We start from the raw sequence: 11,164 nt of genomic DNA, 5'->3' as shown, positions 1-11,164 counted from the left end.
ACCTCAGGAATTACCAGAACTGAAAAATAGCAACCAGCAAAGGAGAAGTAGCAATGAATATACAATTTTCAAATGATAAAGTATAATAATCAATATATGGAAATTTATAACATTTTAATCATGATTAAATTTTAAATCAAAATTAGATCAATATTTCACCTTATACAGGAAAATAATGGATATTTTCAAGAAAACAAAGAATAATAATTATGAGTATAGATGCTAGGAAAAACAATGCTTATATTTTACTGGTAGAAATGGAAATTCGTTCAGTTCCCATGGAAACCAGTACAGAGTTTTGTAAGAATACAAATAAAAGAAACTTTGGATTTAAGTCAACAATATGACTTTTAGGTATAAAAGCTACCCACCATACCTATTTTTAGTCAGTTTACTCTAGAAATTCATGCTAATGATTTAAAAATATTCAAATTATGAAATTACCCTAGATGTGCACCAACAGATAAATGGATGTCTAAGACATAATAAATAAGCATAGCAGAGATTTTTCTGTTATTTCTAGTATAATGTGTTGTTATTGAAATGAATCTCTAATACAGAAAATATCACATGCTTTCATTCATAGTTGGAAGCTAGGAATAAAAGTATATGCACACATATAATAACAATAATATTAGCATTATTAATAATAATAATAAATACTTACAAGCATTAGAAATTCATCTATTTCTTCTATATTTTTCTATTGGAACATAAACTTTAAATATTGCTCCCAAATGACCCTGAATTTTAATGATGTCTGTTATAATGTTCTCTATAGATATATATATCATGTTGCTGACCAAAATCATAAATTCTTTCATAAAACCAAATATTTGATTCTATGTTCTTATATATTTTACTTGTTTCTTTTTCTTTCATTACCTTGAGTTCTGATTTTTAGTATTCTTTCATTCAATGGATTTTTATATTTACTCATTAATGTTTCTAAGGTCTTGAGATGCATCCATACTTACACATATTTTATTGTTGTGATAATTGTGGCTTTTGCAATTTCTAGACTTTATATAGCTTATTTTTAAAAAAGCACTCTAAAAAAGCACTTTTAAAAAAGCACCCCAGCACTCTTAAAATTTCTCAATTGTTCCAGATCTAAGTCAGTGCCAATAATCATGTATTTTCAAGTGAATCTATTAATTCTTCAAAAAAATTCATTTGATGAATATATTTTTTTCTTCATTCATGAGTCTTTAGATGTTTGCAGCCAGCATGCACTCCTCTGTTTGCACAGGTACACTATGCACCCTCATCTGTTTGCACAGGCACATTAGGGATACTTTCTTGGCTGGCCCCAAGGTTTTTCAGTAAAAGTTACACAAAATTTTATAGCATCTTTCATTGTATTTGAACTGCTATTCATAAAACTGTCATCTAGTGGCAAGAGATGTGACTTAGCGATTAAGTATACTTCCTGCTCCATGAGAGGATGTAAGGTCTTTTCTTTGCTCCCATGCCATGTGTCTGTGGTTCATACTAATTTATAATTCTAGCTCCATCGAAACTGACAGCATCTCCTGGACTTGATGGGCATGTACACATACATGGCAAACACAAAAATAGATATACACTTCATATTTTTAAAAAAAATTAATATGCATAGTATATTAATTGTCACTTATATGTGCAATGAACTAATAAATGTATATTTTAATTTTCTATTAAATTGCAATTTGCATAAGGACATTGTCCAAAATATTGTGTTACTTTGCAATACTTTTTGATATCTGAAAGAAATAAAGGATGAGCTCTGTGTCATTCTACATATCAAGAGGCAGTGTAATTTAATTTAAATATTAAAGGACAATAAAATAGCAGCAATGGTAAGCAAACTTACAAACAAAATTTGTACTTTTGCAGTATTATGGCACTAATTCCCAGATATTTCATAATGAGCTGTTTTTGCTCGCTATAGATCATAGCTCTCAATATAATATATTCTTTTGGTACCGAGTAACCAAAAGTACCTAGTATAGAGACCAAAGGTAGAGAAAAACTTGAAGAGACACATGTCCAATGTGAAATTAATCTATTAACTCAAATACATGGTCCACCTGAAAATGAAAAAAAAAAAAAAACAATCAAGAAGAACAAAGTCATTTCCAAGTTAAAACGCATGAGTTTTCAGACACCTTTAGAAAGCAGTTTTTCTTATTTGTTTTGCTGCTAACCCCTGGCCAAGGGATCTCATTTGGGATGAGGATAAATTCTTCCTCCTTCTCAGTACTCACTAAACCTGAAGCTCTAAATCCATCTATTTATGAGGCTGGCCCTGAGGGACCAAAAGTGAAAGAACAAGGGAAAGTAATTTGTCACCTGCTACACTGATCACCATGGACTATTGACTCTCTCATTATCTCACCATGCAAGTTATCCATGTGCCCAAATGGATGCATTTGTCACAGAGACCTGTGGGGAAGACAACAGTTGTTTTATTGGATTTTGAAATTTCTCGGGCCCTTAATTACACTTAAAACAATCTACAGTTATTAATCTTTCTCCTTCTTTCCCAAAGGCTCTACCCAGTGTGAGACTATGCTTGTTTGAGAAGATAACAACATTGTGAGGACAAGGACATCATTTTCTTACAAAGACAGAGGGGTCAAAGTCTACCTACATGATGAGGTAGGCATAAGCCTTTATAAAATAAATGTTCTCCATCATTCTTTTCTCTCTCCTTGCTCTAAAGTCTTTGTACTTGTTTTAATCACGAAGTTCATGTATCTTATGTTAATTATTTCACACTAACAAAGTAGAATATACACACAAATGGAGCCATTGGTTAGATTACTTTTTGTTTGAGACAAGGTTTCACTGTGTGGCTTGTACTGTCCTGGAACTTACAAAAATCTGTTTGCCTCTATTTCCCATATAGTGAGACTAAAGGTGTGCTACCCCACACCCACACTAATCAATTTGTTTTTATGATTGATGCTTTGCACAATGTTAGCATACAGAAGAAAGTTACAACCTCATTAGGAGATGGTTTTTAGCCAGTTTTGCTTGCGAGGAATACACTGGCAATTGTTTCCTTTGGTGTCTAGTTTCTAAGGGCAACAGAAAGAGAATCAGGAATAGAAGGCCATCATAGATTTATAGCACTTTATGTGTTACAATGGACCCACCATGTACACAGTTGATTAATGATCACTACTTCTTTGAGATCTATGTGTAAGTATGTAAAGATATACCAGCAGAGACAACTAGTAATGTCATGTTGCAGTCTATACATGTAACTGGCTGTAGTCAAGTCACCATCCCTCATTAATCTGCTATCAAGAAAGGGAGTGGATAAAATATTCTTCCCTCATTATCTTAGTAATTAATATTCATTCAATCTAAGTTTTTTATGCATTATCATATACAGAATTATTTGTGGCAGTAAAATGTTATGATAATAAAGGAATCTTTAAAAACATATATATGATTACATTTAAAGAAGAACAAGGATTGGGAGATGGCTCTGTCGATTATGGTTCTAAATAGTACCTATAGGCCAAATTTGATCAGTGGAACACATATAACTTCAAATAATGTATCCAGAAGAGCCGGGCGGTGGTGGTGCATGCCTTTAATCCCTGCACTTGGGAGGCACAGGCAGGTGGATTTCTGAGTTCGAGGCCAGCCTGGTCTACAGAGTGAGTTCCAGGACAGCCAGGACTACACAGAGAAACCCTGTCTCAAAAAACAAATAAAAAATGTATCCAGAAAAATGACTTGGTTGGTGAAGGGCAACTATCTCTAAGCTTAAAATCTTCTGTTTGATTCCAGGGTTATATAAAGCATAAAGAGAGAACCAACATTTGAAATTTGTACTTTGACTTCCATACACATGCTATCACACATGCATACACACACACATAATGGTATTTGTAATATCACTACTAGAGTATGATAGAGAGTGGAGACAGGAGAATTGCTTTGGCTAATCTAATGTAGATATAACAGAGCAGAAGACATTCTTCTTTGACACAGTAGAAGGTAGAAAATATTTGCAGATGATGTTTTCTCTTCCTCTCACACACAAATTTCCATATGCATCCACACTTGCACACAGCAAATAATTTTTTCAAAAATCAACAAAAAATAAAGTAAAAGAATTAGGGTGTGAACACTTCTCAACAAGATTAGAAATTTTAAATGTAAATACAAATGTACTGGCAGAACTATTATAATAAAAGTAAAATAAATATAGCTACCCATATATTGAATGATAGCTCCTATGGTTTTGAATATTTTCTTCTGTTTGAATTTGTATATATTTGTATATATATATATATATATATATATATATATATATATATATATATATATGAGTGTGTTAGCTATGGAAAAGATATTATTATAAAATTCTAAAATTTTCTATGTGCGTGTTTGTGTGTGTGCACACATATGCATACATGCAGTCATACAGGCACATGTGTGATTTATAGATATGTGTTTGGCTAGGTGTAAGTACATGTATACACATGTGGATGTAAGAAGAGAATATCACTCTTTCCTTATTCCCTTGACACAGTATTTTTTATTTATTCATTTATTTATAATTAACTAAATATTTTATTTAAAAATCTCAAATATTGTCTCCCCTCCCAATCCCACTTCGAAGAGTTCTTTTCCCATTCTCCCTTCCCTTTGCCTCTGAGAGGGTAGCCTCTTCAGTTTTTCACTGAGCCTGAAGTTAGTCTGTGACCATCAATGCTCAACAGTACTCTTGTTTTTTCTGCCACATTGTTGAGGCAGCACCTTAATGCCTGATAGCCATACTCCACCTGTTTCATTGTTGTTGTTTTGTTTTTGTTTTTGTTTTTTTTCTACTTGGAAGATTGGATACAGACTCAGGTCTTCGTACTTGTACATCAAAATACTCTTTTATGTATTTATTTTAAACAATGTTTTGCAACTTAACTTTTATTGGACCACTTATGTTGTGGTAACTCTCGGCACAGGTAAAGGAGATGTGATTTGTTTGCTTCTACGAAAACGTCATTGCCACTTTCCTTTGTAAAATGGTGTGAAAGGTTATTATTCCAAAAAGTCTTGCTTGAAGTTGCCTGTTCTGTGTTGGTGATATTAGGTAGGACCATGGCTTTCCTGTTTCCTATGTTTTCTTGTAACCCCATTGGAGAACAGCTGAATCTGACATATCTCTGTTCAATGTGGATAATATGTGATGCTCAAAGTCCTTTTTCCCCCCAGGATTAAAAATGAAGTAATCCTTTTAGCATCAAGATTTTGAATTAGTGCATAAATAAACATCATTCTATTTCCTATCACTTTTTCAATATGTCAGTTACAACTGTTGCCCTTAATAATATTTTCTAGTTTTCTAATAAAGTTCAGGCCATTAGCCATATGACAGCAGATATTCAGTGTGAACCATAATCAACTCAACATCTTTATTTTCTTCTCTCTAACCCTCCAGAAATATAAGAAATAAATACATTTCTCTTGTTAACACTCCTCAGTTTATGGTGTTTGGCAAAGATTTCCAGAGTGAACTAACACAACTTTCATTTCCTTATCTTTAAAATATAGAAAAAATCCTACCTTGGGGAATTGTAGGCACCAGTATATAGGATGTATACTGAGTGCCTAACCAGTATTCATGTATAGCAACAATTCCTTCCATTCAGTACTTCTTTTAATATTACAGTGGCCTGATATACTTTTATCCTTCATCTCATTTAGGCTTTTTATTTGCTTTTTATATGGTCAAATGGACATTTACTTTTTTCTGTTCAGTAATTTGTAATGATTTCTTAAGTGTTGACTGCATACATAGATGTGTATTACCTTGAACTGTGGGATTAATTTATTATTTGGCTTTATTTCTTATATGGCATCAAGTGCTCTTATTCACAGGGTTATCTATCTAGCATCTTGTTAAGTTTTTCTACTATATAACTGAAATACAAATGTTTGTCTTCTGCAAACTGACTTGCATGTGCTTCCAAATATATTGGAGACCCTGGGCAGTCATCCTGCCAGGCAACTTCTTTTTGTTGTTGTTGCTGTTTGAGACAGGGTTTCTCTGTGTAGTCCTGGCTGTCCTGGACCTCACTCTGTAGACCAGGCTGGCCTTGAACTCAGAAATTCGCCTGCCTCTAACTCCCAAGTGCTGGGATTAAAGGCGTGCATCACCACTGCCCGGCCAGGCAACCTCTTATTGAAAACTCACTTTTCACATGCACATTGTCTGAGACAGATATTCTTACCTATGTCACCTGCGCAGGGTTGACATTCAGCTTCTTCAACTAAGCTAACCACAGAGACACTTCAATGTTGACAGTGACTTACTTGCTATTGTAGAGGACAAGAGTTAACAAAGTCTTTTGAGATGTCTTAAATTCTTTTACATATTGTATTTTTTGTCCCTTTCAGTCCTTCAACATTCAGTATGTAAAAGAAGGAAACAATGAGGTTGATTGCTTGTTCTATAAACATTGAATGTATCCATTAATCAATCAAAAAATGTCTTTTGTCTTATTATTTTTTTCCTTCACAGTAACCTCAGGTACTATGAGGGCATGCTATCATGTGAGTTAACTTTTTCTTTTTTATGTAGGAAATTTTTCCATGCCAAATATCATACAAAAAAGTGTTTGTTTATTAATCAACACCACACTGATAACAATTCAGTAATCAGATTGGAATGTATTTTGAGGGAATTGATTTAAACAGAAAACTTTCAAGATACAGAAAGACCTATTACAATCTTAGGTATTGTAGATGAATCCTTTGGGATTGTAAATGCCCTTAATGAAATAGAGTTCATGAATTTGAAGGAGAGCAAGGTAGAAAAAACATAAATGTGGAGCTTTAAAGAGAGAAAAGGAAAGGGAGAAATAAATTAATTATATTATAATCTCAAGAAATAAAATAAGTAATAAAATGATATTAAGTATTTTACACAGATGTATAATTCTAAAAATATATTAGACAAAAATATAATTATTTTATAATTCATGCAAATATATACAAAATTTATTTTAATAGCATTTATAATATTTAAATTAAAATCATAATTGTCTGTGAATAGCTAAGTAGATGACAGTGCCAAATGAAGTAGGAAGAGTTATGCAAAATTATGCACAATTATGCAGCAATTAACAATTATGTTTATTCATAGTTCATGCATTCACTAAATGTTTATATTTCATCATTAAAACTTTAAAATATATTGATCATTGCAGATTGTATAGAAATCAACTTTTGCTTTCTACTCCTTGACACTGGCGAGGAAGCATCACTGAAGGCTCTCATCACCCTGCCGTCATGTCTAAGTCAGAGTCTCCCAAGGAACTGGTGAGCTGCAGAAGCTCTTCATCCAAGGGCTAAGCTTCAAAACAAAGGATGAGAAGCTGAGGAGCCATTTTGAGCAATAGGGAACACTAACCGACTGTGTTAATGAGAGATCCAAACATCAAGAGATCCAGGGACTTTGGGTTTTTCACATACATACACCACTGTGGAGGAAGTGGATGTTGCCATGAATGCAAGACCACACAAGGTGAATGGAAGAGTTGTAGAACCAAAGAGCTGTGTCAAGAGAAGATTCTCAGAGACCAGGTGCCCACTTAACTGTGAAAAAGATCTTTGTTGGTGGTATTAAAGAAGACACTGGAGAACATCACCTCTGAGATAATTTTGAGCAGTATTGGAAAAATTGAAGTGATCACAATTATGACTGACAGAGGCAGTGGAAAAAAGAGAGGCTTTGTTTTTGTCACCTTTGATGTCCATGACTTTGTGGATAAGACTGTTATTCAGAAATATCATACTATGAATGGACACAACTATGAAGTAAGAAAGGCTCTGTCGAAGAAAGAGATGACTAGGGCTTCATCTAGCCAAAGAGGTGGATTTGAAGTGATTCCGGAAATTTTGGTGGTGGTCTTGGAGGTGGTTTTGGTAGCAATGATAATTTTGGTAGAGGAGGGAACTTCAGTGGTCATGGTGGCTTTGGTGGCAGCTGTGATAGTGGCAGTGGGGATGACTATAATGGATTTGACAATGACAGTGGTTATGGAGGAGGCTGCCCTGGTTACTCTGGTGGAAGCAGAGTCTATGGTCGTGGTGGACAAGGTTATGGAAACCAGGGCAGTGGCTATGGCAGGAGTGGCAGCTATGATAGCTGTAACAACAGAGGAGGCAAAGGCAGCTTTGGCAGTGGTAGTGGAAGCAGTTTTGGAGGTGGTGGAAGCTACAATGATTTTGGCAATTACAAAAATCAGTCTTAAAATTTTGGGCCAATAAAGAGAGGAAACATATTCAATTACTGACAAAATTTCTTCTTATTTATTTTTATTTTTCATGTATGGGTGCTTTTCTTAGTTGTTTGTGCATCTGCTCAGTGCAGTGCTCACAGAGGCCATATTAGAGTATCTGATTCCCTGCGACTAGAGTTATAGACCCTTGTGAGCTGTTATGTGGATTCTGAGAGTAGAGCATAAACCCTTGTTTTACACAGTATCAAAATGTCTTCATATGTAAATTTATATGCCTTATTATTTATTTATTCATTTGTTAAGACTTACTCACTTTACATTCTGCTCACTGCCACCCTCCTGGCCAACCCTCTACAATCCTTCTCCTAACACTCTCTTCCCTTCTCCTCTGAGCTGAAAGGTACATGGAGGCTAGGAACATCTTCTCCAACCTAGGCCAGACTAGGCAGCCAAGGTAGAACAACATATCCCACAGCTTTTGGGATAGCCTTACCTCTAGCTATTTGAAACTCACAAGAAGAGCAAGCTGCACATCTGCTACATTCATATGTAAATTTTAACAAGGCAAGAATTACACTGCTATTTTATAGCCACTGTTATTAGAAGTTTAGTATAAAATTTTGCATAGCATTAACATTGTTCTCTAATATTAAGTTATAACCTAGTATTGAAATAGCTTTACACAGTTGGATTTCCCATATACAGAAGTTTAAAAATGACTTGATGAGGATGTTTTCAATAAATACTAATTTAAACATGAGTGCCTTTATAGAGGAATTCACAAAGTGATAGATTTTCTTGAAGAGTTGTGGTTTGTTTGAATGTTAAAAACGGATTTTTACAGGGAGTAAACCACCAAGCAAAGAGTATACATGGGCTGGCCAGTGATTTTTGCTACATATGTAGCAGAAGACAGCCTTATTTGGCATTCATGAGAATGGAGGGAATTGGTCCTGTGAAGGCTTGATGTCCCAGAGAAGATGGATTTTGGAGGGGAGAACAGGAAGGGGGGCAACATTTGAAATTTAAATAAATAAAATAATTTTTAAAAAAGAAAGAATTGTTGAATGTTCTCCAAGCACTTCCTATGCTTTCCCAGTGTAGTACTTAGAGAAGTTACCTGATACCCATCTACCAGAAACCTTAAAATGTGGCTATGTAAGCTGCATCTGAAGTTACCCTCTTGTCTATACAATGACCAAAGCTAAGCATTAGTATAAAATGGTTATAAGAAGAAAGTATCAGTACATTTGACATGGATGTAAAGTAATAAGTTTCAAATTATATTTACTTTGTTACTTATAAAATCATATTTGACTTTAAATGACTAAAGAAAATGTCAAGTTGGTCCTTGAATATTTCTTCACACTCATTTGTATTGTCTTTTTTAGAAAAAAAATAATCAAAAAACACAGTAAAAATTATGGGTCTACTTCCTTGATAAAATCAGAAATTATGCTGAAAATTATGGGCATTGTTTGGTCTTTTCTACATAGCTATTCAATTGCAGTGTTATATTACTAGGTTTGCAAATACTAATATTTGAGAAATAGTGTACTTGTTTTATTTCTTTTCTTACTGCAAGCATAGAAGTTAGAAATTCCACTTGATTATAGTAAGGCATTCAACAGATCCTGTACCTTTAAAAGTATATATGTGGAAGGGATTAATACTTCCTTATTTTTTTCTTCTGTGGTAAGTAACACTATACTCATTCAGCAACTTTCTGGACTACATCTACAGTCAGGCGCTAACCCAAAGAGTACCATGTGGTGTTGAAGAGTAACATTAAAAAATAGCACATAAGAGCTGAAAGAGCTATTTGATGTTTTTTACCTCTTTTCCAGTCCTTCTCCATGTCCTCCTTTACTAGCTCTTCACTTCTATCTTCTGTTTCATTTGTTTACCTTGTTATTAATCTGAGATACTGATTTTTCAATATGTTTTTATGTAATTAAGCATATTTTTCAGAAGTTCCTTTTGTCAATTTTGGCACTCAATTTTTAAATGCATACTTCTAGTAATTTTTAAAGGTTTTCATCTATAATTCTTGAAAATTATTTATACAATATAGATCTATTGTTTAGTGATACAATAATAGTGATATGTCAAGATTTTGATCCCCATTTTTACAGTGTTTATCAACTGTAAAAACTGTATATCAATTGAATAACATAAGAGTAACGTATGCATTTGTTAGATTATTTTATAGTACATTTGATAATTTTCATTTTAGAGGATTTTAAATTAAAGCTGTTTTCTTCATTAACTAAAAAGTAATAGCTCAATTGTCTTGAAACTGAATTACCATAAACAGTTGGAAACATGGCATTTCCCATTTCTTAAGTTGAGTATATTAAGTAAATTAAGTAATCTAGATTTAATTAGTAACAACGTTGATGATCTGAGAATCACTGCATTGTCTTGTAAATTGTCCTCCCTGATACCAGTCTGCCTCACTCACAAATCATTCTCTCCCTTTTCTAGTTTTCACATTTAAATTAAGCATGCCTTTTCAATATTTTAATATTAAAATGCTTTTGTATTATATGGAATAGAATTTGATATAAAAACATTAATTTACTGTGATTAGTTTATTAATGTCTATTAATTTGCAGACAATGTCATTATGACAATATGTCCTTTAAAACAACCATGATGTCAGATTCAGTAGTGGGAAAGGAAGAAAAATCAGTGCAGACAAGGGATAATGAGCCTCCTAGTGTGAAAATTGAATATTGTACTAGATTTTGAATTTTGCCAAATCAAGAGTTATTACATATTAAACCAATATAACTATTTTGAGTGAAGAGTAAAACACTCTAAAATAAAGAATCTACCTATATTAAGAATATTTCTTGATATGATGTTCAGGATGCTGGTACAAGATGATGAATGTGAGTTTGCAGCATGCT

At 33.5% G+C, this 11,164-nt stretch overlaps 1 pseudogene; it reads left to right on the top strand.

The window, feature by feature from the left end:
* Window positions 1-7,265: 7,265 nt before the first annotated feature.
* Window positions 7,266-8,303, top strand: LOC117715666 (heterogeneous nuclear ribonucleoprotein A1-like; annotated as a pseudogene).
* Window positions 8,304-11,164: the final 2,861 nt, after the last annotated feature.

This window comes from Arvicanthis niloticus, chromosome 9 (assembly GCF_011762505.2).
Source record: "Arvicanthis niloticus isolate mArvNil1 chromosome 9, mArvNil1.pat.X, whole genome shotgun sequence".
Classification (NCBI taxonomy): domain Eukaryota; kingdom Metazoa; phylum Chordata; class Mammalia; order Rodentia; family Muridae; genus Arvicanthis; species Arvicanthis niloticus.
The sequence above is the reverse complement of the archived record's forward strand: the minus strand, read 5'-3'. Positions and strand labels throughout refer to the sequence as shown.